The sequence below is a fragment of the Coregonus lavaretus genome (assembly GCF_964263955.1).
Source record: "Coregonus lavaretus genome assembly, chromosome: 32".
Classification (NCBI taxonomy): domain Eukaryota; kingdom Metazoa; phylum Chordata; class Actinopteri; order Salmoniformes; family Salmonidae; genus Coregonus; species Coregonus lavaretus.
The window spans coordinates 22,243,034-22,270,875 of NC_140019.1; positions in this window are offsets into that span (position 1 = coordinate 22,243,034).

Consider the following 27,842-nt stretch of genomic DNA (forward strand, 5'->3'; position numbering starts at 1 on the left):
CTCAGTATATATACACCTGTTCTGAAAAGCCCCAGAGTCTGCAACACCACTAAGCAATTGGCACCAACAAGCAAGCGGCAACATGAAGACCAAGGAGCTCTCCAAACAGGTCAGTGACAAAGTTGTGGAGAAGTAAAGATCAGGGTTGGGTTATAAAAACATATCTGAAACTTTGAACATCCCACGGAGCACCATTAAATCCATTATTAAAAAATTGAAAGAATATGGCACCACAACAAACCTGCCAAGAGAGGGCCGCCCACCAAAACTCACAGACCAGGCTAGGAGGGCATTAATCAGAGAGGCAACAAAGAGACCAAAGATAACCCTGAAGGAGCTGCAAAGCTCCACAGCGGAGATTGGAGTATCTGTCCAAAGGAGCACTTTAAGCCGTACACGTCACAGAGCTGGGCTTTACGGAAGAGTGGACAGAAAAAAGCCATTGCTTAAAGAAAAAAATAAGCAAACACGTTTGGTGTTCGCCAAAAGGCATGTGGGAGACTCCCCAAACATATGGAAGAAGGTACTCTGGTCAGATGAGACTAAAATTGAGCTTTTTGGCCATCAAGGAAAACGCTATGCCCAACACCTCTCATCACCCCGCGAACACCATCCCCACAGTGAAGCATGGTGGTGGCAGCATCATGCTGTGGGGATGTTTTTCATCGGCAGGGACTGGGAAACTGGTCAGAATTTAAGGAATGACGGATGGCGCTAAATACAGGGAAATTCTTGAGGGAAACCTGTTTCAGTCTTCCAGAGATTTGAGAAGGGGACGGAGGTTTACCTTCCAGCAGGACAATGACCCTGAGCGTACTGCTAAAGCAACACTCGAGTGGTTTAAGGGGAAACATTTAAATGTCTTGGAATGTTCTAGTCAAAGCCCAGACCTCAATCCAATTGAGAATCTGTGGTATGACTTAAAGATTGCTGTACACCAGTGGAACCCATCCAACTTGAAGGAGCTGGAGCAGTTTTGATTGAAGAATGGGCAAAAATCCCAGTGGCTAGATGTGCCAAGTTTATAGACATACCCCAAGAGACTTGCTGCAAAAGGTGGCTCAACAAAGTGTTGACTTGGGGGGGTGAATAGTTATGCATGCTCAAGTTTGTTTTTTTGTCTTATTTGTTGTTTGTTTCACATTAAAAAATATATTTTGCATCTTCAAAGTGGTAGGCATGTTGTGTAAATCAAATGATACAAACCCCAAAAAAATCAATTTTTAATTCCAGGTTGTAAGGTAACAAAATAGGAAAAATGCCAAAGGGGTGAATACTTTCGCAAGCCACTGTACTGACAGTGAGAATTAACTAAGTGATTCTCATCGCACCAGCTCGATTTCCCATTAGAATTACTCTTGCGTTTGATTGCGGTATATTCATAAAGCATTTACAATGAATGGCAGTCTCGGTTGAATTCAAACATCAGATACTGCAACCTCATCAATTCAAGATTAAGAAGAAAGTTAGAGTTATGCTTATTATTCTCACACAAGTATTTAGTCTTCTGAATAGCGTTCTTTTTGCCTGGTCCCAGATCTGTTGGTTCTGCCTTGCATTACAATGACGATAGGAGTTTGGAAGAGCACAAACAGACCTGTGACCAGGCTACCTGCTTTGAACTAGAAACTTTTATGGTCCAGTACCTCTCTTCCATCCTGAAACGTTTTCCACGTTCTGTCAACATTGTCATAAAATAATTTCAGGAGTTATTGTCATGACCAACATAATTGCTAGTACATCGAACAACATTTCTATTACAAGCAACTGAGCTCAGTCTGTAACACAAATTGCTAGTCTTGACAGGGCACCTCAATGTCTGTCTGCTAGTCCTTATTTCAGTGTACTTCAGTTGCTATAGGGGTTTTTCACCTCAATACACACACCTGCTGGTTTCGTCAATGAAAATAAAGGACCATATTGTCAAACAATTCTCCATTTTGGCGATTTCTAAATTATTACTTGACACTTGATAATCACAGAAACAGGGGATTTTCACCTCACTGTCACTGTCGGAATGGCTTCCAATCAGAAAAGCTTTCAATCAAAATCAAATCAAATGTATTGGTCATATACACATGGTTAGCAGATGTTATTGCGAGTGTAGCAAAATGCATGTGCTTCTAGTTCCGACAGTGCAGCAATACAGTGGGGAAAAAAAGTATTTAGTCAGCCACCAATTGTGCAAGTTCTCCCACTTAAAAAGATGAGAGAGGCCTGTAATTTTCATCATAGGTACACATCAACTATGACAGACAAAATGAGAAAAAAAATCCAGAAAATCACATTGTAGGATTTTTAATGAATTTATTTGCAAATTATGGTGGAAAATAAGTATTTGGTAATAACAAAAGTTTCTCAATACTTTGTTATATACCCTTTGTTGGCAATGACACAGGTCAAACGTTTTCTGTAAGTCTTCACAAGGTTTTCACACACTGTTGCTGGTATTTTGGCCCATTCCTCCATGCAGAGCTCCTCTAGAGCAGTGATGTTTTGGGGCTGTCGCTGGGCAACACGGACTTTCAACTCCCTCCAAAGATTTTCTATGGGGTTGAGATCTGGAGACTGGCTAGGCCACTCCAGGACCTTGAAATGCTTCTTACGAAGCCACTCCTTCGTTGCCCGGGCGGTGTGTTTGGGATCATTGTCATGCTGAAAGACCCAGCCACGTTTCATCTTCAATGCCCTTGCTGATGGAAGAAGGTTTTCACTCAAAATCTCACGATACATGGCCCCATTCATTCTTTCCTTTACACAGATCAGTCGTCCTGGTCCCTTTGCAGAAAAACAGCCCCAAAGCATGATGTTTCCACCCCCATGCTTCACAGTAGGTATGGTGTTCTTTGGATGCAACTCAGCATTCTTTGTCCTCCAAACAAGACGAGTTGAGTTTTTACCAAAAAGTTCTATTTTGGTTTCATCTGACCATATGACATTCTCCCAATCCTCTTCTGGATCATCCAAATGCACTCTAGCAAACTTCAGACGTGCCTGGACATGTACTGACTTAAGCTGGGGGACACGTCTGGCACTGCAGGATTTGAGTCCCTGGCGGCGTAGTGTGTTACTGATGGTAGGCTTTGTTACTTTGGTCCCAGCTCTCTGCAGGTCATTCACTAGGTCCCCCCGTGTGGTTCTGGGATTTTTTCTCACCGTTCTTGTGATAATTTTGACCCCACGGGGTGAGATCTTGCGTGGAGCCCCAGATCGAGGGAGATTATCAGTGGTCTTGTATGTCTTCCATTTCCTAATAATTGATCCCACAGTTGATTTCTTCAAACCAAGCTGCTTACCTATTGCAGATTCAGTCTTTCCAGCCCGGTGCAGGTCTACAATTTTGTTTCTGGTGTCCTTTGACAGCTCTTTGGTCTTGGCCATAGTGGAGTTTGGAATGTGACTGTTTGAGGTTGTGGACAGGTGTCTTTTATACTGATAACAAGTTCAAACAGGTGCCATTAATACAGGTAACGAGTGGAGGACAGAGGAGCCTCTTAAAGAAGAAGTTACAGGTCTGTGAGAGCCAGAAATCTTGCTTGTTTGTAGGTGACCAAATACTTATTTTCCACCATAATTTGCAAATAAATTCATAAAAAATCCTACAATGTGATTTTCTGGATTTTTTTCCCTCAATTTGTCTGTCATAGTTGACGTGTACCTATGATGAAAATTACAGGCCTCTCTCATCTTTTTAATTGGGAGAACTTGCACAATTGGTAGCTGACTAAATAATTGTTTCCCCCACTGTATCTAGCAAGTAATATCTAACAGTTCCACAACATATCTAATACACACAAATCTAAGTAAAGGAATGGAATAAGAATATATAAATATGTCATTGTCAGAGCGGCATAGGCTAAGATGCAATAGATAGTATAGAATACAGTATATACATATGAGATGGGTAATTCAAGATATGTAAACATTATTAAAGTTGCATTTTTAAAGTGACTAGTGTTCCATTTATTAAAGTGGCCAGTGATTTTCAAGTCTGTATGTAGGCAGCAGCCTCTCTGTGCTAGTGATGGCTGTTTAACAGCGTGAATCAGGTCTTCATGGTCGAGTTGCTGCAAAGAAACCACTACTAAAGGACACCGATAATAAGAAGAGACTTGCTTGGACCAAGAAACACAAGCAATGGACATTAGACCGGTGGAAATTTGTCCTTTGGTCTGGAGTCCAAATTGGAGATTTTTGGTTCCAACCGCCGTGTCTTTGTGAGACCCGATGTGGATGGACGGATGATCTACGCATGTGTATTTCCCACTGTAAAGCATGTAGGAGGAGGTGTTATGGTGTGGGGGTGCTTTGCTGGTGACACTGTCTGTGATTTATTTAGAATTCAAGGCACACTTAACCAGCATGGATACCACAGCATCCTGCAGCGATACGCCATCCCATCTGGTTTGGGCTTAGTGGGACTATCATCGGTTTTTCAACGGGTCAATGACCCAACACACCTCCAGGCTATGTAAGGGCTATTTTACAGAAAAGGAGAGTGATGGATTGCTGACCTGGCCTCCACAATCACCCGACCTCAACCCAATTGAGATGGTTTGGGATGAGTCGAACTGCAGATTGAAGGAAAAGCAGCCAACAAGTGCTCAGTATATGTGGGAACTCCTTCATGACTGTTGGAAAAGCATTCCAATGCCAAGAGTGTGCAAAGCTGTCATCAAGGCAAAGGGTGGCTATTTGAAGAATCTCAAATAAAATATTTTTGGATTTGTTTAACCCTTTTTTGATTATTACATACAGTTTACAGTTTAGTCATTTAGCAGACGCTCTTATCCAGAGCGACTTCCAATTAGTAAGTGCATACATTTTTCATACTGGCCCCCGTGGGAAACGAACCCACAACCCTTGCGTTGCAAGTGCCATGCTCTACCAACTGAGCTACAGGAGGACCAATATGATTCCATGTGTTATTTCGTAGTTTTGATGTCTTCACTATTATTATACAATGTAGAAAATAGTAAAAATAAAGAAAAACCCTTGAATGAGTAGGTGTTCTGAAACTTTTGACCGGTAGTGTGCCTTTATTCGCCAATTAAAGGGGCAATCTGGGATTCAAACAAAAACAAAGCTGACACCCCACCACTTTTTTTGGTAAACTGCTGAGGGATGGGGCTAGAGAAATGTAACCACTCTCAAATTGATGTACCAAATTGATGGCCCCTTTAAAGGCTAAGGACCAAAACATAAGAGGATAATCCATAGAAAACAGGGACCAGAGTTGCAGACCCCATATAAAGACCTCCCAAGTTTATTCCTCTCTCACTGTCTCTCTACCACCAGCTAGGAGTCAGCCTGCTCAAGAACTTTGTGGGTTTTTTCACACATTTGATCTTTGAACATGTTGAGTCCTTGAGCTTGAGTCATCATTAAGTATATGCAGCCTATTCCACCTCAGGCGTTCGTCACCACTCAAGGGAAAATGGTGCTAAGGATTTCCAGTCAAATGGAGAGGCGAGGGAAGGAAAAGAGAGGGAGTGGAGGAATGAGCGGAAGAGAGGATAGGACGAGGGCCTCTCTCATGTATCTAATCAAAGAGACAGCTGGTGGGTATCAACAAGAGGTTTCTCTGGTTGGTGTTGGAGTGGGACCTGTCTAATAACATGGATATTCTCAATACTTAAAATAAACAGCAACTTCTGTCAACTCTCATATGCATGTCAGGGGGCATTGGATTACTCTGTCAGATAACAAGACCCTCTAATAACAAGATGCTATAGAATGCAGGATGTATGATCAGCCCATGGAAGGCTAAAGTCGGAGATGTACAGTACCAGTCAGAGGATAAGTTCATTAGAGTTACCAGCCTCAGAAATTGCAGCCCAAATAAATGCTTCACAGAGTTCAAGTAACAGACATCTCAACATCAACTGTTCAGAGGAGACTGTGTGAATCAGACATTCATGGGTGAAAGGACACCAATAAGAAGAAGAGACTTGCTTGGTCCAAGAAACACGAGCAATGGACATTAGAGCGGTGGAAATGTGTCCTTTGGTCTAGAGTCCAAATTTGAGATTTTGGGTTCCAACTGCCGTGGCTTTGTGAGACGCGGTGTGGGTGAACGGATTATCTCTGCATGTGTATTTCCCACCGTAAAGCATGGAGGAGGAGGTGTTATGGTGTGGGGGTGCTTTGCTGGTGACACTGTCTGTGATTTATTTAGAATTCAAGGCACACTTAACTAGCATGGCTACCACAGCATTCTGCAGTGATACGTCATCCCATCTGGTTTGGGCTTAGTGGGACTATCATTTGTTTTTCAACAGGAAAATGACCCAACACTCTTCCAGGCTGTGTAAGGGCTATTTTACAGAAAAGGAGAGTGATGGAGTGCTGTATCAGATGACCTGGCCTCCACAATTCCCCGACCTCAACCCAATTGAGATGGTTTGGGATGAGTCGGACCGCAGAGTGAAGGAAAAGCAGACAACAAGTGCTCAGCATATGTGGGAACTCCTTCAAGACTGTTGGAAAAGCATTCCAGGTGAAGCTGGTTGAGAGAATGCCAAGAGTTTGCAAAGCTTTCATCAAGGCAAATGGTGGCTATTTGAAGAATCTCAAATCTCAAATATATTTTGATTTTGTTAACACTTTCTTGGGTACTACATGATTCCATGTGTGTTATTTCATAGTTTTGATGTCTTCACTATTATTCTACAATATAGAAAATAGTCAAAATAAAGAAAAACACCAGAAATTGGCCAAAAACCAGCTCACTTGTTTTTACACTGTGATTTCAATATTAGGTTTCTTTAGAAAAAATGAATAGTTTCACCATATTAAAATGAGAGTTCATTTCACGTAACAGGGTTGAACTTAAAATGAGGGATAGGGTTTTTTTAACCTTTAAAATGAATGACTTTGTCAAAGCAAGAAAATAACTAGGGCTTTACAATGATGGTAAAAACTTGTAGAAATGTTGGGGTTAAAAAAACTGGATTAAAATCTTCCTAGAAGTCACAGAGGATGCACAGAGGGACATGTCAAAATGCTGAATTTTGTCACTTTAGCATTTCTTTATTCATATTAAAAATTGGATTTATTAAATTGTAGATGTGGTCTACATTAAAGGGCACTTCATTTCATATAACAGGCTCATTGGAAGGTTGCCCCTGATGCAGTACAGTGTTATTTCCATAGAGATCCTATTAAATTATAATCATTCTAATTCCTACTTCTATGGCTGTAGTTAATAACGAAGGAGGAGGGAGAGTGAGAGTGAGAGTGAGAGTGAGAGAGTGAGAGAGTGAGAGTGAGAGTGAGAGAGAGAGAGAGAGAGAGAGAGAGAGAGAGAGAGAGAGAGAGAGAGAGAGAGAGAGAGAGAGAGAGAGAGAGAGAGAGAGAGAGAGAGAGAGAGAGAGAGAGAGAGAGAGAGAGAGAGAGAGAGAACAGGAAAAGGTCAACCAAAAAAAATATGTATTTCTACAGAATGTTTGATGACTTTTGAAGGAACATTAGCACAAGTAACTTGTTTCATATAAAGTTCCCATATGTGATTGATAGCATAACCAAGTTGACCCTCTGACCCATGTACGGTGTTCATATTAGGACAGAAAATGTTGCTGTCAGACTCAGATATGGCAGCCTACAGCTTTAGACTCCTTTCAAGCATTCCAAGTCTGACAGTAGGGTTAGGGTTGTTTAACTTTATTGAGACAAATGATGATGGAAACTGTGTTTTTCAAATAAATGATGATTGCTGAAGGTACGTGGGGGACACGTGATGTCAACATGTAACTATGAAGCTCCACTCCACATTTAATTCTAATGCCTACTGCCTGGTAAATATATTGTCCTGACTTTCAAGAATGGCTGAATTGCTTCAACTTACTTTTCTTTCGCTGGATGCAAGTTTTACCATTCAATTACTTCAGATCTACAAGAGCGCAAGTTTCACCATGGCACAGACTGTGGCGATACGTTGGCACATCAGAATTATTAGAATATGGCAAATACTGTATTACAAAATTCTTGCATTCTATCCATGCTGGCTTTTGCAGGCTACCTGAGACATGAAACAGATAGGTGGGATGGCATACAGGCTGTTGCCAATTTATGAATGCGCAATTTGCCTAAATAGGTAATGGAAACACATCAACGACTTCATTTTTATTCGACACTGTAGGTTCATGCAAAAAGGTGTTTTATTTAGGTGTGACGTCATTACGTCCAGCTGTTTTTATCAACACAAGATAGTTCAATGGAAACGCAGCATAGCAAGCAATTGTTGAATCTAGGCTATTTTCTATGCAAACTTTGTAAATGTTGACAAAATATCACTGGACAAGTTATCCAACTTTGCAGTATTTTGTTGTTTTTCAGTGTTATTTCAGCCACTATTTGCTCAGAATGTTTCTTGTATTATTACCTACAGGTGGAAATAACTTTTGGATATTAGATCGGTGGTCACTCACCAGAAAATCAAGCAGAAATTTGACTTCCCTGGCCTGGTTCCTTTGTTTGAATTTCACGAGGTAGCTCTATTCATCCCAGTGGCTGAACCAAAACGCTGACGCTGGAGAAGAGGTAGAAGGAGTGGGCCACTAGTCAGACTCAGGATATATTGTCCCCGTCCATTCAGCCAGCAGGGTTCTCCATCCATCGTGTGGACAGGAAGAAAGAACTTTCTCTGAAAAAGAAAGTCGGAAAGGTTTGTTTCATGATTACCAACTCATGGTGTGATTGTGGAAACGTACAGGAACTTAAGACCTTTTGTTCTCCTGATCTGGAATACCTCACCATCAATGGCCAACCCCAAGAGATGAAGGTAGGCAACATCACCTCCGCCACGTTGATCCTCAACATGGTGACCCCACAGGGGTGCATGCTCAGACCCTTCCTGTTTTCCCTGTTCACCCATGACTGCATGGTCATGCACTTCTCCAACTAAATCATCAAGTTTGCTGACGACACAACAGTGGTAGGCCTGATTACCAATAACGATGAGACAGCCTACAAGGAGGAGGTGAGAGCCCTGGCGGAGTGGTGCCAGGAAAATAACCTCTCCCTCAACGTCAACAATACGAAGGAGCTGATTGTGGACTACAGGAGACAGCAGAGAGCGCACGCCCCCATCCACATCGACAGGGCCGCAGTGGAGAGGGTCAAAAGCTTCAAGTTCCTCGGCGCGGACATCACCGACAACCTGAAATGGTCCCTTCACACAGACAGCATGGTGAAGAAGCCTGAAGAAATTCATCTTGGCCCCAAAGACCCTCACAAACTTCTACAGATGTACCATTGAGAGCATCCTGTCGGGCTGTATCACCACCTGGTACGGCAATTGCACCGCACTCAACCACAGAGCTCTCCAGAGGGTGTTTGCGGCCAGCCCAACATCGGGAGCATACTGCCTGCCCTCCAGGACATCTAGAGCACCCGGTGTCACAGGAAAGCCAAGAAGATCATCAAGGACCTTAGCCTCCCGAGCCACGGCCTGTTCACCTTGCTACCATCTAGAAGGCGGAGACAGTACAGGTGCATCAAAGGTGGGACCGAGAGACTGAGAAACGGCTTCTATCTCCAGGCCATCAAACTGTTAAACAGTCACCACTAGACAGCCTCAGCCAAGTGCCCTGATCCTTAGTCACTGTTCTAGCCGGCTACCTCTCGGTACTCTACCCTGCACCTTAGAGGCTGTCTAGTATGTACAGTACATAGTCATTGAACAATGGTTACTTTAATAATGTTTACATATTTATATACTGTATTCTAGTCATGGCTCATCCTATATACAGTAACTACTGCTGTACACACCTTTTCTAATCATATACTGTCCATACTGTCTATAAACACCATTAAATGTACAGTGTATGTATGTATGTATGTATGTATGTATGTATGTATGTATGTATTCATAGTATGGTCTCTGACATTGCTCATTCTGATATTTCTTAATTTCTTTCTTTTTTTAAATGTCTGGATTACAGTGCCTTTGGACATAATTCACACCCCTTGACATTTTCCACATTTTGATGTGTTACAGTCTGAATTTAAAATGGATTACATTGAGATTTTTTTGGTCACTGGCCTACACACAATTCTCCATAATGTCAAAGTGGAATTATATTTGTAGAAATTTCGACAAATTTCTACAAAAGCTGAAATGTCTTGAGTCAATAAGTATTCAACCCCTTTGTTATGGCAAGCCAAAATAAGTTTGGGAGTTAAAATTTGTTTAACAAGTCACATAATATGTTGCATGGACTCACTCTGTACGCAATAATAGTGTTTAACTTGATTTGTTCTCTGTACCCCACACATACAATTATCTGTAAGGTCCCTCAGTCGAGCAGTGAATTTCAAGTGCAGATTCAACCACAAAGACCAGGGAGGTTTTCCAATGCCTCGCAAAGAAGGGCACCTATTGGTAGACGGGTAAAAAAAACAAAAGCAGACATTGAATATCCCTTTGAGCATGGTGAAGTTATTAATTACACTTTGGATGGTGTATCAATACACCCAGTCACTACAAAGTTACAGGCGTCCTTCCTAACTCAGTTGCTGGAGAAGAAGGAAACCGTTCAGGGATTTCACCATGAGGCGACTTTAAAACGACTTTAAAACAGTTACAGAGTTTAATGGCTGTGATAGGAGAAAACTGAGGATGGATCAACAACATTGTAGTTACTCCACAACACTAACCTAATTGACAGAGTGAAAAGAAGGAAGCCTGTACAGAATAAAGCATATTCCAAAACATGCGTGCTGTTTGCAATAAGGCACTAAAGTAAAACTGCAAAAGAATTGGTGCCTTTCAGCAGGACAATAACCTAAAACACAAGGACAAATCTACACTGGAGTTGTTTACCAAGAAGACAGTGAATGTTCTTGAGCGGCAAAGTTACAGGTTTGACTTAAATCTACTTGAAAATCTATGACAATGGTTGTCTAGCAATGCTCAACAACCAATTTGACAGAGCTTGAAGAATTTTTAAATGAACAATGGGAAAATGTAGCACAATCCAGGTGTGGAAAGCTCTTAGAAACTTACCCAGAAAGACTCTGTAATCACTGCCAAAGGTGCTTCTACAAAGTATTGACTCAGGAGTGTGAATACTTACGTAAATGAGATATTTTTCTATTTAATTTTCAACAAATTTACAAACATTTCTTAAAACATGTTTTCACTTTGTCATTATGGGGTAGTGTGTGTAGGGTGATTAAAAACAATATTTTGAATCCATTTTTAATTCAGGCTATAACACATCAAAATGTGGAATAAGTCAAGGGGTGTGAATACTTTCTGATGGCACTGTATATGTATAGTTTTGTATTACTAGGTGTTACTGCACTGTTGGAGCTAGAAACAAAAGCATTTAGCTGCACCTGCAATAACATCTGCAAATCTGTGTTCACAACCAATAAATGTCTATTTTTTTTTTATCTGGAAACATTGCTAGTGACAAAAACTCCCTTTGACTCTGAGGCTGTCCTAATATGGACACCTTACCGATACTGTTTATTGTTCCCCTTGCTCCCATCCCCTCTACTGCTTTGAAGTAAATGATCCAGGTTAAGTGCATGCTACTCTATAATTGCACTAAATAGGTGCTCATCACAGGTGTCTTTTATCCAGTCTCACTAAGGCAGAGACATATATTCATCTCTATTCATATGAGATAATATTCTCAGCAGAAGTGTTTCTTGACTGAACTGTGTCACGGTTTCGGCCGAGGCTGCTCCTCTTCCTTGTTCGGGCAGGCTTCGGCGGTCGTCGTCTCCGGAGTACTAGCTGCCACCGTTCTATGTTTCATGTTCTTTTGGTTTTGTCTGTTCATAACACCTGTCCCTTATTTGTGTCTTAATTGTTCCCCTTATTTAGTTCGTGTGTTTGGGTCAGGTGTTATGCGTGATTGTTCATTGTCAGCCTGCCTCTGTGAAGTTCGTATTATTCTCTCGTTGTGTTTTCCCGAGAGCTCGCACTGCGTGCGCTTTTCTTGTTTTGACGCACTGTGTGTTTTGTGCGTAATTGTGTGCGCCACCCGGTTGGGTTGGCGACTCCTTGTTCTCGTTGCTTTGGGAACATTACTAAAGACGGTTGAAGTCATCCTGGGTCCTGCGCTTGATTCCTTCCACTCACCTACACACACCACTCTGACAGAATCACGCATCAATCATGGAATCAGCAGGAGCGACCACGCCGACAGCCGAGATGGCAGAACGTCTTCGTGGTCAGGAGGACCGCATCAATCAGGTCTGTCACGCCCTGGAGGGAGTGATGAATACTCTGCACCGATGGGAGACCAGCGGGGTTCCCACACCTCCACGAACCGAACCAGCCCCATCGGTCAGCCCCCCTGTCTCATCTCCGGAACCTAGTGGGATTCGGCTCTCGCTCCCGAGGGCGTACGACGGCTCCACTGCCGGGTGTCAAGGATTCCTGCTGCAGGTGGAGCTCTACCTCGCCACCGTACACCCGGCGCCCTCGGGACACGAGAGCGTCTCAGCCCTCATCTCCTGTCTCACCGGCAAGGCGTTGGAGTGGGCCAACGCCGAGTGGAGGAGAATGGACGCCGCTACCACGAACTATGCGGAGTTCTCCCGCCGCTTCCGTGCTGTGTTCGACCATCCACCGGAAGGGAAGGCGGCGGGGGAACGTCTATTCTACCTCCGACAGGGGATGAGGAGCGCCCAGGACTTTGCCTTAGAGTTTCGGACCCTAGCGGCTGATGCAGGGTGGAATGAGCGGGCCCATATCGACCATTTCCGCTGCAGCCTCCGGGAAGACGTCCAGCGAGAGTTGGCGTGCAGGGACACGTCGTTGACGTTCGACCAGCTGGTCGACATGGCCATCCGGCTGGATACCCTGCTCGCCACCCGTGGGCGTCCCGGAGGGGGGGGTTCGCCCATTCCACTCTCCAGCACCTCCGAGCCGAGCCCTATGGAGCTCGGAGGTGCTGGCGCTAGGGAACGGAGGAGGAGGAGCCCGAGGGGACCCGGCCCTTGCACCAACTGTGGTCGTGGAGGGCACACCACGGCTAGGTGTTGGGGCGGGTCCTCCAGTGAGGGAGATGGCAGGTCACGCATTGGGGGGTCCCCCCAGGTGAGTAGGCGCCCTGCTTACCCAGAGCTTTCTGTCGTGCACCTAACCTTGCCTGTTTGTTTCCCACAGGTTGCACCTCGTTCCCAGCATAAGGCGCTGGTAGATTCAGGCGCAGCTGGGAATTTTGTAGATCGCCAGTTCTGTATAGAGTTAGGGATTCCCCTCCTTCCAGTGGATAAGCCTTTCCCCGTCCATGCCCTAGATAGCCGTCCGTTAGGGTCTGGGTTGATTAGGGAAGTCACAGCACCCATTCAGATGACGGCGCAGGAGGGTCATGAGGAGAGAATTCAGCTCTATCTGATTGACTCTCCTGCGTATCCGGTAGTGCTGGGTCTTCCCTGGTTGATGACTCATGACCCTATTATTAGGTGGCGAGAGAAAGCTCTTAAAGGGTGGTCTGCTCAATGTGAGGGGCGGTGTCTGGGTGTTTCCATAGGGGCGACCTCGGTGGAGAGTCCGAATCTAATGCCAGCACTGCAGATTCCCCCCGAGTATGAGGATTTGGCACTGGCGTTCAGTAAGACCAGGGCGGCGCAGCTGCCGCCTCATAGACGGGGGGATTGTGCGATAGATCTCCAGTCAGGAGCAGCTCTCCCTCGGAGCCATGTGTATCCCTTGTCTCAAGAGGAGAGAAAGGCTATGGAGACATACATCTCTGAGTCTCTTAGACAGGGATACATACGGGCCTCCGTTTCACCCGCTTCCTCAAGTTTCTTTTTTGTGAAGAAAAAGGATGGAGGTCTGCGCCCGTGTATTGATTACCGCGGTCTCAATCAGATCACAGTGAAGTACAGCTATCCACTTCCTCTGATTGCGACTATGACGGAGTCACTGCACGGTGCGCGGTTCTTTACAAAATTGGATCTTAGGAGCGCATATAACTTGGTACGCATTCGAGAGGGCGATGAATGGAAGACAGCGTTTAGCACGACTTCCGGACACTACGAGTATCTAGTCATGCCATATGGGTTGATGAATGCTCCCTCAGTCTTCCAATCCTTCGTCGATGAGATTTTCCGGGACATGCAGGGACAGGGAGTAGTGGTGTACATCGACGACATTCTGGTGTATAGTCCTACCCGTGCTGAGCATGTAGCCCTGGTGCGCCGAGTATTGAGGAGGCTGTTGGAGCATGACCTATATGTCAAGGCAGAGAAATGTCTGTTTTTCCAGAAGTCGGTCTCCTTTCTGGGTTACCAGTTATCTGCGTCAGGGGTGAAGATGGAGGTAGACCGGGTGTCAGCTGTGCGTAATTGGCAGACCCCAACCACTGTGAAGGAGGTGCAACGGTTCTTGGGTTTTGCGAATTATTACCGGAGGTTTATCCGGGGTTTTGGACAGGTGGCAGCTCCCATAACGTCTCTGTTAAAGGGGGGTCCGGTGCGCTTGCGGTGGTCAGCTGAGGCGGACAGGGCATTTGGGAGACTAAAGGACCTGTTTACCTCGGCGCCGGTGTTGGCGCATCCGGATCCCTCTTTACCGTTCCAAGTAGAGGTGGACGCGTCAGAAGCCGGGATAGGGGCCGTTCTTTCCCAGCGTTCTGGCACTCCACCTAAACTCCGTCCCTGTGCGTTCTACTCTAAGAAGCTCAGTCCGGCGGAGCGGAATTATGACGTAGGAGACAGGGAGCTGTTAGCCGTGGTACAGGCCCTAAAGGTGTGGAGGCATTGGCTCGAGGGGGCTCAACACCCTTTCCTCATTCTAACTGACCATCGTAACCTGGAGTACATCCGGGCAGCTAGGAGACTGAATCCTCGCCAGGCTCGCTGGACTATGTTCCTAGCCCGGTTTGTGTTTAAGATCACATACATCCCTGGGTCCCAGAACGGGAAGGCAGATGCTCTGTCTCGGCGGTATGACGCAGAGGAGAGGTCAGTTGAGTCCACGCTCATACTACCGGAGTCTTGTCTGGTTGCTCCGGTGGTGTGGGAGGTTGATGGTGAGATCGAGCGGGCGTTACGCACCGACCCGAGTCCTCCACAGTGTCCTGTGGGTCGGACGTACGTTCCGCTCGAGGTACGCGATCGCCTCATTTGTTGGGCTCATACGTCCCCCTCCTCTGGCCATCCGGGTATCGGCCGGACAGTGCACTGCCTTAGCACGAAGTACTGGTGGCCAACGTTAGCTAGGGATGTGAGGATTTATGTCTCCTCCTGTTCGGTGTGTGCCCAGTGTAAGGCACCCAGACATTTGCCCAGGGGTAAGTTACAACCCCTGCCTATTCCACAACGACCCTGGTCCCACCTCTCGGTGGATTTTGTTACCGACCTTCCCCCCTCACAGGGGAATACTACCATCCTGGTCGTTGTGGATCGGTTCTCAAAGGCCTGTCGTCTCCTTCCCATGCCGGGTCTACCCACTGCCCTACAGACCGCTGAGGCTCTGTTCACCCATGTCTTCCGGCATTACGGGGTACCCGAGGATATAGTGTCTGACCGAGGCCCCCAGTTCACCTCTAGAGTGTGGAGAGCATTTATGGAACGGTTGGGGGTTTCGGTAAGCCTTACCTCGGGGTACCACCCGGAGAGTAATGGGCAGGTTGAACGTGTCAACCAGGATGTGGGTAGGTTTCTGAGGTCATACTGTCAGGGCCGGCCGGAGGAGTGGGCAAGATATGTGCCCTGGGCCGAGATGGCACAGAACTCTCTTCGCCACTCCTCCACCCAACTAACCCCTTTTCAGTGTGTGTTAGGGTACCAGCCGGTTCTGGCACCATGGCATGAGAGCCAGATCGAGGCCCCCGCTGTGGATGAGTGGGTGCGGCGCTCGGAGGAGACGTGGGACGCTGCACACGTCCATCTGCAGCGTGCCATACGTCGACAGAAGACGAGCGCCGACCTACACCGCAGTGAGGGGCCAGTGTACGCACCTGGAGATCGAGTCTGGCTCTCAACCAGAAACCTGCCCCTCCGCCTGCCCTGCCGGAAGCTGGGTCGGCGGTTTGTGGGGCCATTTAAAGTCCTGAGGAGATTGAACGAGGTGAGTTATAGGTTAGAACTACCTGTTGATTACAAAAATATTAACCCCTCGTTCCATGTGTCTCTCCTCAGGCCGGTGGTAGCTGGTCCACTCCAGGACTTTGAGATTGAGGAGACTCCTCCGCCCCCGTTGGACATCGAGGGGGCTCCGGCGTACACCGTGAGGTCCATCCTGGACTCGAGACGCCGGATGGGGGGTCTTCAATATCTCGTGGAGTGGGAGGGGTACGGCCCGGAGGAGCGGTGCTGGGTGCCAAGGAGGGACGTATTAGACCAGTCCCTACTGACCGATTTCCATCGGGGTCATCCTGCGCGCCCTGCTCCGCGTCGTCCGGGTCGTCCCCGAGCTCCGGGTCGGCGCACGGCTGGAGCCGCGCGTCAAGGGGGGGGTACTGTCACGGTTTCGGCCGAGGCTGCTCCTCTTCCTTGTTCGGGCAGGCTTCGGCGGTCGTCGTCTCCGGAGTACTAGCTGCCACCGTTCTATGTTTCATGTTCTTTTGGTTTTGTCTGTTCATAACACCTGTCCCTTATTTGTGTCTTAATTGTTCCCCTTATTTAGTTCGTGTGTTTGGGTCAGGTGTTATGCGTGATTGTTCATTGTCAGCCTGCCTCTGTGAAGTTCGTATTATTCTCTCGTTGTGTTTTCCCGAGAGCTCGCACTGCGTGCGCTTTTCTTGTTTTGACGCACTGTGTGTTTTGTGCGTAATTGTGTGCGCCACCCGGTTGGGTTGGCGACTCCTTGTTCTCGTTGCTTTGGGAACATTACTAAAGACGGTTGAAGTCATCCTGGGTCCTGCGCTTGATTCCTTCCACTCACCTACACACACCACTCTGACAAACTGCATCTGTTTCAAAATAAGTGTTTCTTCAATTGAGAGGAAATCCAAAAACCTTCTGAGACTATAGAATTGATTTTGTATTTTTATGAAGAGAAGAGAGAAGCGGTGGAGTAAAGCTTTAATTTCCCTATAGACAAGTGTTCAGTAGCATACAGCAGTTTCGCAAGGGCTGAGCAAGGGCTGAGAGAATTTAGCATTTCTAAAGCTAATCTCATGCTATTCTAAACATTTTCCAATGAGGCTGAGACAATTTTGCAGTTGTAAAGCTAATTTCCTGCTATTCTACACATTTAGTCATGGGACTGAGAGAAAATGTAGCAGTTTTACAGCTAATTTCCTGTAATTCTAAACATTTTTTGCAATGGCTTATGACATCTTCATAAGCTATCTGTTTATGAATTACATTCTTCTTTCAGAGACTTGGCATCATAGCCGCGGAAAGTAGGGGTGCTGAGGGAGCTGCAGCACCACCTGAAAAATCGAAAAAATAAAATATATTCAGTACCAGTCAAAGGTTTGGACACACCTACTCATTCAAGGATTTTCTTTATTTTTATTTTCTACATTGTAGAATAATAGTGAAAACATCAAAACTATGAAATAACACATATGGAATTATGTAGTAACCAAAAAAGTGTTAAACAATATGTGTTGTATATATATGTTGTATTTTAGATTCTTCAAAGTAGCCACCCTTTGCCTTGATGACAGCTTTGTACACTCTTGGCATTCTCTCAACCAGCTTCACCTGGAATGCTTTTCCAACAGTCATGAAGGAGTTCCCACATATGCTGAGCACTTGTTGGCTGCTTTTCCTTCACTCTGCGGTCCAACTCATCCCAAACCATCTCAATTGGGTTGAGGTCGGGGGATTGTGGAGGCCAGGTCATCTGATGCAGCACTCCATCACTCTCCTTCTTGGTCAAATAGCTCTTACACAGCCTGGAGGTGTGTTGGGTCATTGTTCTGTTGAAAAACAGATGTTGGGTCATTGTTCTGTTGAAAAGCAGAATGCTGTGGTAGCCATGCTGGTTAAGTGTGCCTTGAATTCTGAATAAATCACAGACAGTGTCACCAGCAAAGCTCCCCCACACCATCACACCTCCTCCTCCATGCTTCATTGTGGGAACCACACATGCGGAGATCAGCCGTTCACCCACTCTGTGTCTCACAAAGACAAGGCAGTTGTAACCAAAAATCTCAAATTTGGACTCATCAGACCAAGGGATAGATTTCCACCAGTCTAATGTCCATTGCTCGTGTTTTTTGGCCCAAGCAAGTCTCTTCTTCTTATTGGTGTCCTTTAATAATAATAATAATATGCCATTTAGCAGACGCTTTTATCCATAGCGACTCACAGTCATGTGTGCATACATTTTTACGTATGGGTGGTCCCGGGGATCGAACCCACTACCCTGGCGTTACAAGCGCCATGCAACCACTTTAGTAGTGGTTTCTTTGCAGCAATTTGACCATGAAGGCCTGATTCACGTAGTCTCCTCTGAACAGTTGATGTTGAGATGTGTCTGTGACTTGAACTCTGTGAAGCATTTATTTGGGCTGCAATTTCTGAGGCTGGTAACTCTAATGATCTTCTCCTCTGCAGAAGAGGTAACTCTGGGTCTTCCTTTCCTTTGGCGGTCCTCATGAGAGCCAGTTTCATCATAGCGCTTGAGAAGGCACACCTGTTAATTGAAATGCATTCCAGGTGCCTACCTCATGAAGCTGGTTGAGAGAATGCCAAGAGCGTGCAAAGCTGTCATCAAGGCAAACGGTGATTACTCTGAAGAATCTAAAATATACAATATATTTTGATTTGTTTAACACTTTTTTGGTTACTACATGATTCCATATGTGTTATTTTATAGTTGTGATGTCTTCACTACTATTCTACAATGTAGAAAATAGTAAAAATAAAGAAAAACCCTTGAATGAGTAGGTGTGTCCAAACTTTTGACTGGTACTGTATATAAAAAGATATATTATAAAAAATACAAAAAAGTAATCACAAAAGTAGTGCACTGGGCCTTTACTAGTATTAACAGACCGATATAGACATCTGTAGCAGCATCACCGCTTTGGCAAAAAAAGGTAGTTGTATAATTAAGAACAGTATCTTGCAGGATTCACAAAAAAAAAGTGTGTATGTTTTGTGAAAAAGACACAAAACATACACATCAAATTAAATATTTTTCTTGATCAAATAACATGAAAACAACCACTTTTTGTGCTGCGTTCATTTACCATCCTTACAAACCACTTAATGTAAATGTACATTACTGTATTGTACATAAGCTGGTTATCTAGGTTTGTACCTTTCCATCAACATGATGAAAAACAATGCACAATACAGTAATTGAGTACATTGTGTTATCAAGTGGTTTGTGATGATGTGATGTGATGATGTTGGTAGAGCATGGTGCTTGCAATGCTAGGGTTGTGGGTTCGATTCCCACGGGGGGTACCAGTATGAAAAAGTATGAAAATGTATGCAATCACTACTGTCCATTGCTCTGGATAAGAGCATCTACTAAAATGGAAAAGGAATGAATAGACCATTTCAGTTTTCACATAGAAATAAGTTAGAAGAAACTGGAAACATATATTAAGAAAGTATTTTATATTCCACAGATGAACTGTTTTGTACAGATAATTATCAGACCCATGTTGCAAATGCTGGTAAACACACAAATACATTTAGTTTTTAAAAAATGCATAAAAGTAGTGCACTGGGCCTTTACTAGTCCCATATTAGCAGACCAATACAGTCTTCAGCGCAAGCAATTACCTTTTTTGCATCCGCACACAAGCCTAAGATCACCATGCGAAATGCCAAGCGTTGGCTGGAGTGGTGTAAAGCTCGCCGCCATTGGACTCTGGAGCAGTGGAAACGCGTTCTCTGGAGTGACAAATCACGCTTCACCATCTGGCAGTTCGACAGACTAATCTGGGTTTGGTGGATGCCAGGAGAACGCTACCTGCCCCAATGCCTAGTGCCAACTGTAAAGTTTGGTGGAGGAGGAATAATGGTCTGGGGCTGTTCTTCATGGTTCGGCCTAGGCCCCTTAGTTCCAGTGAATGGAAATCTTAACGCTAGAGCATACAATGACATTCTAGACGATTCTGTGCTTCCAACTTTGTGGCAACAGTTTGGGGAAGGCCCTTTCCTGTTTCAGCATGACAATGCCCCCATGCACAAAGTGAGGTCCATGCAGAAATGGTTTGTCGAGATCGGTGTGGAAGAACTTGACTGGCCTGCACAGAGCCCTGACCTCAACCCCATCGAACACCTTTGGGATGAATTGGAAGGCCGACTGTGAGCCAGCCTAATCGCCCAACATCAGTGCCCGACCTCACTAATGCTCTTGTGGCTGAATGGAAGCAAGTCCCCACAGAAATGTTCCAACATCTAGTGGAAAGCCTTCCCAGAAGAGTGGAGGCTGTTATCGCAGCGAAGGGGGGACCAACTCCATATTATTGCCCATGATTTTGGAATGAGATGTTCGACAAGCAGGTGTCCACATACTTTTGGTCATGTAGTGTATGTAGTGTATTTCACTCTGAGTTTTAGCCCCATATTGCAACAAAGGCTCCAAATTAATTGAAGAATGTGTTGGTGGGCTGTCTTCTAAAACTCATGAGGATAATCGTCTGGCTAACATGTGTTAGTCAAAACGGGCCAGTCTGATCGCCCATCGACAAGCAGGTAGAAGGTGGGAATATTGAAAACTCACTCTGTAATATATTTTCCTTCCCTCCAGGGTTCTGTTATAATTGGATCAAATGTCAGACAGAACAAGAGAAAGGGTACAGAGTTCTGAGCCAGAGTTAATTAAAAGCAGTGTTCTCTGGTGTTAGATTTAATGTGCTGTGATGCGTCGTTACTGGCCTAACACCTAAACAACATTCCCAGCACAGACCCAGGCATGTTCTGGTATTGGGCAGTTAATGAATTGGCTCATTTGCATTCTTACATTTCCACCCCAAGAAATCATGGCAGAGCTGGTAGACAAGCTGATCTAATTGGTGTGTGCACATGCTCTGTACAGGTAGGCCCAATGTGTAGACTAGACACCATTTGAAGGGGGTTAGAGCAGATGTGTCACCTCGAGGGATTTTTCATTGTCAATGTATCGCTCAAGTCAATTATTGATGGTGTCATTAATAGTCCATGATAACCTTATGGCCCCATATGTACAGATTCATTTTCGATACCAAGTAGGAGTATTTCAAGCTATTGAATAATGATGTCAAGGTGATCAAATACTCAAGACATATTGTTGTTGTTGTTGTTGCTCTTACACCAAAACATTGTGCATGCGTCCCCTGAAAATGAAATAATATGTATTATAAAGGTTTTCTATAATTTCAGCCAGAAGTTTTGAAAGTAGTGTTCACGAGCCAAACGGTCCCTGAAAATTGTGCACAATTGTGTGTGTGGTCATCCATTTCGTATGATATGTTATGTCCTGCAAAATGTTTTATCCTGCAATTCATATGATGTTACGAATTCCAATTCATACAATATGTGACTAATTTGTAAGTGCTTAAGATCCCCTTCAATCTCTTTTAAGATCCTGGAGATAAATGCCACTGCATATTATTTTAGCTACAGCGGGGGGGGTCTTTGCATCCCTTATCTCCTAAACTTTGATCACCACAAGACTATTGCTCTCTCCCAGTATCCACACTTGAATACTACTTAGTGTAACTAATGTCTACTAGATAGTGTGCTAGCGTGGCTATTGAAACGTAGTCTGGGTGAGTTTTTTAAAACCATTTTCCCAATAGCTGCTAACTCTTTTCAGGTCAGAGACCATGAAGCAAAGAAAATAAGTAGAGGAACCCATTGAAGACAAGTGGGGAAAAGTCATGAGTGTACACCATGCACCTGTAAGCCCTCATATTCTGCTACCATCGCTAGAAGAGATCTCAGTGACTTTGAAAGAGGGGTCTCAAAGGAGCATATGGGGTTTAAAGTGTGTGTGTGTGTGTGTGTGTGTGCAAATGTCAAATCAAATCAATAAAATGTCAGACCAGCTGCCATTGCCCAACACAAGACGAGGTTCATGAAATGTATTTGCATAAACTAGCTACAATAATAATGCTAAAACAAATGATGCAGGGAGTTGGTGTATCATTTCAACTTTCATTTGTTGGCAAGTAAACATGCTTTGATGAAACAGTAGATTAGACTGTGAATATAGCAAATAAGTAGACAAAGCTTGTTTTCAAGACAAAGTATATTTGCTCTGGAGACTGAGGTGAGTATGCAGGAACAGTTATGGCAATGTATGACATACAGTATATAAAGTAGAATATAAAATATACTACTAACGCCTATAATAAATACTACAGTTCTATAAAGGGAATACTTTAATATGGTGTGTTTGTGGGTGTGCAGTGAGGTGTTCGGCGTCCCTTTGATACAAGGGGAGATTGTTGTTATGGACCTTTCACATCTCTTGAATTGCTCAAATGACTCCAACAACACACACAGGCAAGGGGATTCGGTGTCCTGTACCTAGCTTCTCCCTACGTAGAACAAACTCCCAAAACAATCTGTAGGCCATCAAGCTGTGTCTGTAAGAGAATGACAGAAACGCTATTAGACTTTCATGGGCAATCGTTACTGTCTGTATTCCTACTGTAGCAGCATGATGTAGAATATGAGACATCTCACATACACACGTTAGCTACAACATACAGGTATCGTTACTGAACGACGAATCATGAAGCCAGAGACATTTCTTTACTCTTTGTCATCATCATCAAAACATTTCTCCAGTTTTGCTCCTAGTCCTAATGAGATGTACTGAGGCTAGCTAGCTAACGTTAGCTAGCTAGTTCACTATAACATTTGGCTACAGTACATTTTGGGTTTAGCAATAAAGCTAGCTAGCTCAACTTGTAGGGGTACTAGCAAGCCCCGTTATGGCCGAATCTGACGAAATTATGCTGTACTGAACAACACTGCCTCATTTGAAAAGAGAGCTTAGTTATATTGCTAGCCAGCTACCAACAGCAAAACAACTTACTAGTTTGTCATACTGTATGTTTGTATGTAAAATAATATCAAAACCAGTTTCCTCGTCCAGCTCTTCTTGGAAAGAGGAATCATCAGAAGCAGCCATTCAAATTATTTCGCCAGCCATCTCAGATAGACACGGTAACATAGCTCCCTGTGAACCTGTAGAATCTAGGACCGCCCCCGTTTTTTAAAAGCATACCTTCGAGGGTGGGAACAAGGAAGTAAGGCTCCCGTCAGGCTGTAGTCTTTACAAAGCCAGGGAAAATGACTCAACCTACATATCCTGCAATGTCGTGGCAGACATGAACATTGTTGAGACAAGGCATGGCTCTATTGAACAAGGACAACCATATCTACTCGCTGCGTGATCGTGCAATCGGCAAAACATAAAGGCCACAATAATTGCTACAAAACATGACTATTCATTTTTAGATCAGACAGCAAGCTCAAGTCTCCCGGTGCGAAAACTCTAAAAATACCGCTATGGTGCATAATTATGTCTGAAACACCTCTCATCACTCATAATTATGTAGGGTGACTAGATAAACACCCCAAATAATGTCTAGTGGTTAAGTTTTCCTTTAACAAAGAGACACACCTCTCCACCCTTCGAGGCTGCCGACCGGTCTTACATTTACATTTACGTCATTTAGCAGACGCTCTTATCCAGAGCGACTTACAAATAGGTGCATTCACCTTATAGCCAGTGGGATAACCACTTTACAAATTTTTATTTTTATTTTATTATTGTTTTTTGGGGGGGGGGGGGGGTGTAGAAGGATTACTTTATCCTATCCCAGGTATTCCTTAAAGAGGTGGGGTTTCAAATGTCTCCGGAAGGTGGTGAGTGACTCCGCTGTCCTGGCGTCGTGAGGGAGCTTGTTCCACCATTGGGGTGCCAGAGCAGCAAACAGTTTGACTGGGCTGAGCGGGAAATATGCTTCAGCAGAGGTAGGGGAGCCAGCAGGCCAGAGGTGGATGAACGCAGTGCCCTCGTTTGGGTGTAGGGACTGATCAGAGCCTGAAGGTACGGAGGTGCCGTTCCCCTCACAGCTCCGTAGGCAAGCACCATGGTCTTGTAGCAGATGCGAGCTTCAACTGGAAGCCAGTGGAGTGTGCGGAGGAGCAGGGTGACGTGAGAGAACTTGGGAAGGTTGAACACCAGACGGGCTGCGGCATTCTGGATGAGTTGTAGGGGTTTAATGGCACAGGCAGGGAGCCCAGCCAACAGCGAGTTGCAGTAATCCAGACGGGAGATGACAAGTGCCTGGATTAGGACCTGTGCCGCTTCCTGTGTAAGGCAGGGTCGTACTCTCCGAATGTTGTAGAGCATGAACCTACAGGATCGGGTCACCGCCTTGATGTTAGCGGAGAACGACAGGGTGTTGTCCAGGGTCACGCCAAGGCTCTTCGCACTCTGGGAGGAGGACACAACGGAGTTGTCAACCGTGATGGCGAGATCATGGAACGGGCAGTCCTTCCCCGGGAGGAAGAGCAGCTCCGTCTTGCCGAGGTTCAGCTTGAGGTGGTGATCCGTCATCCATACTGATATGTCTGCCAGACATGCAGAGATGCGATTCGCCACCTGGTTATCAGAAGGGGGAAAGGAGAAGATTAGTTGTGTGTCGTCAGCGTAGCAATGATAGGAGAGGCCATGTGAGGATATGACAGAGCCAAGTGACTTGGTGTATAGCGAGAATAGAAGAGGGCCTAGAACTGAGCCCTGGGGGACACCAGTGGTGAGAGCACGTGGTGCGGAGACAGCTTCTCGCCACGCCACTTGGTAGGAGCGACCGGTCAGGTAGGACGCAATCCAAGAGTGATCCGCGCCGGAGATGCCCAGCTCGGAGAGGGTGGAGAGGAGGATCTGATGGTTCACAGTATCAAAGGCAGCAGACAGGTCTAGAAGGACAAGAGCAGAGGAGAGAGAGTTAGCTTTAGCAGTGCGGAGAGCCTCTGTGACACAGAGAAGAGCAGTCTCAGTTGAATGACCAGTCTTGAAACCTGACTGGTTTGGATCAAGAAGGTCATTCTGAGAGAGATAGCAAGAGAGTTGGCTAAAGACGGCACGCTCAATAGTTTTGGAGAGAAAATAAAGAAGGGATACTGGTCTGTAGTTGTTGACATCAGAGGGATCGAGTGTTGGTTTTTTGAGAAGGGGTGCAACTCTCGCTCTCTTGAAGACGGAAGGGACATAGCCAGCGGTCAAGGATGAGTTGATCAGCGAGGTGAGGTAGGGGAGAAGGTCACCGGAGATGGTCTGGAGAAGAGAGGAGGGGATAGGATAGGGTCAAGCGGGCAGGTTGTTGGGCGGCCTGCCGTCACAAGTCGCAAGATTTTATCTGGAGAGAGAGGGGAGAAAGAAGTCAAAGCATAGGGTAGGGCAGTGTGAGCAGGACCAGCAGTGTCATTTGACTTAACAAACGAGGATCGGATGTTGTCAACCTTCTTTTCAAAATGGTTGACGAAGTCATCCACAGAGAGGGAGGAGGGGGGGGGGGGGGGGGGGGATTCAGCAGGGAGGAGAATGTGGCAAAGAGCTTCCTAGGGTTAGAGGCGGATGCTTGGAATTTAGAGTGGTAGAAAGTGGCCTTAGCAGCAGAAACAGATGAAGAAAATGTAGAGAGGAGGGAGTGAAAAGATGCCAGGTCTGCAGGGAGTCTAGTTTTCTTCAATTTCCGCTCAGCTGCCCGGAGCTCTGTTCTGTGAGCTCGCAATGAGACATCAAGCCACGGAGCTGGAGGGGAGGACCGAGCCGGCCGGGAGGATAGGGGACATAGAGAGTCAAAGGATGCAGAAAGGGAGGAGAGGAGGGTTGAGGAGGCAGAATCAGGAGATTGGAGGGAGAAGGCTTGAGCAGAGGGAAGAGATGCTAGGATGGAAGAGGAGAGAGTAGCGGGAGAGAGAGAGCGAAGGTTGCGACGGCGCATTACCATCTGTGTAGGGGCAGAGTGAGTAGTGTTGGAGGAGAGGGAGAGAGAAAAGGATACAAAGTAGTGGTCGGAGACTTGGAGGGGAGTTGCAGTGAGATTAGTAGAAGAACAGCATCTAGTAAAGATGAGGTCAAGCGTATTGCCTGCCTTGTGAGTAGGGGGGGACGGTGAGAGGGTGAGGTCAAAAGAGGAGAGGAGTGGAAAGAAGGAGGCAGAGAGAAATGAGTCAAATGTAGACGTAGGGAGGTTGAAATCCCCCAGAACTGTGAGGGTTGAGCCATCCTCAGGAAAGGAACTTATCAAGGCGTCAAGCTCATTGATGAACTCTCCAAGGGAACCTGGAGGGCGATAGATGACAAGGATATTAAGCTTAAATGGGCTAGTGACTGTGACAGCATGGAATTCAAATGAGGAGATAGACAGATGGGTCAGGGGAAAAATTGAGAATGTCCACTTGGGAGAGATGAGGATTCCTGTGCCACCACCCCGCTGGCCAGATGCTCTCGGGGTATGCGAGAACACATGGTCAGACGAGGAGAGAGCAGCAGGAGTAGCAGTGTTTTCAGTGGTAATCCATGTTTCCGTCAGCGCCAAGAAGTCGAGGGACTGGAGGGTAGCATAGGCTGGGATGAAGTCTGCCTTGTTGGCAGCAGAACGGCAGTTCCAGAGGCTGCCTGAGACCAGGAAATCCACGTGGGTCGTGCGTGCAGGGACCACCAGGTTAGAGAGGCAGCAGCCACGCGGTGTGAGGCGTTTGTATAGCCTGTGCGGAGAGGAGAGAACAGGGATAGGCAGAGGCATAGTTGACAGGCTGCAGCAGATGGCTACAATAATGCAGAGTAGATCGGAATGAAATGAACTAAACATCTGGGAAAGGAGAGAGCGGGGCCTCCCTCACCACAACTCCCAAATATAACTCTCCCAACTTCCACCTCAGAAACTATAATTGTTGTAAACTACAGCGGTTCAATGTTTTCTAGGAATTGACTAACCTAGTTTATTCAGCTAGCTAACTAGGTGCAGTATTATTCCGTGAAAAACGTCCGGGCACCTCGTCATAAGACGCCACAGCCAGCTAGCATGCGGGTCTCCAACAGCAGGGTTTAGCGCCAATACTCAGCCACAACAACCACCAGTGTATCAACACGCAAGCAGATCGTTCGTGTCCGTGTCTAACGTTGTGGGTTAGTCCCGACAGCTTGAGCGAGTCCGTCGTCAACTTATTCAGCCAGTTAGTTAGCTAGAATAGTTAGCAAACTAGCTAGCCATTGCTTTCAGACAAAGAAGAACCCCTCCTTTCACGGCACGAACACACAGAGAGAGCCAAACTAACGTTAACTAGTCACCCATGTCCCGAATTCCTTGAGCGATTCGGGCTATCAATATGTAAAAAACAAAACACAAGTGTAGGTTATGACTTACCCCTAGCAGCTACTGTTAGCTAGCCAAGTACAAAGCTAGCCACTGAATTGACTCAGCCAGTTCGCGTCTGTTCGCTCGGTCGTTCCAGCTATTGTTTACAAGTAGCTATCCAGGTTGCAACAAGCTTGCTAATTTTCAAGCACAGTAGCCACTTGCTACCTAACGTTAACGGTTCAGACAATGAGGTTAGAAAACAGCTGAATGGTAGGCAATTATTGTATGTAATTATTGTAGGCAGCCAGCTGGCGTAATTACAGGCACTCTCAGGCGTGAAACAACTATACCGTTGCTAATAGCTACTCGCCAGCTAGTCCAGGTGGTGAGTTAGCTAGCTAGCTAGCTTCGTGCTACACCCGGCACCGCCGAATACAATACTAACCTACAATAATTACATACAACGACCCACGATACCTACCTACAATACCTAACTACAATCTAAATACATAGTTTAAGCCTTACTCGACAAAGCCCAAGCTATGTATAAAGCCAAACTTACCCGACGCCAAGCTTACCCGACGACGATGCATCAAAAACCAGCAAGATGTATATTACCCAGTTCCAACATTTGAATATAAAAAT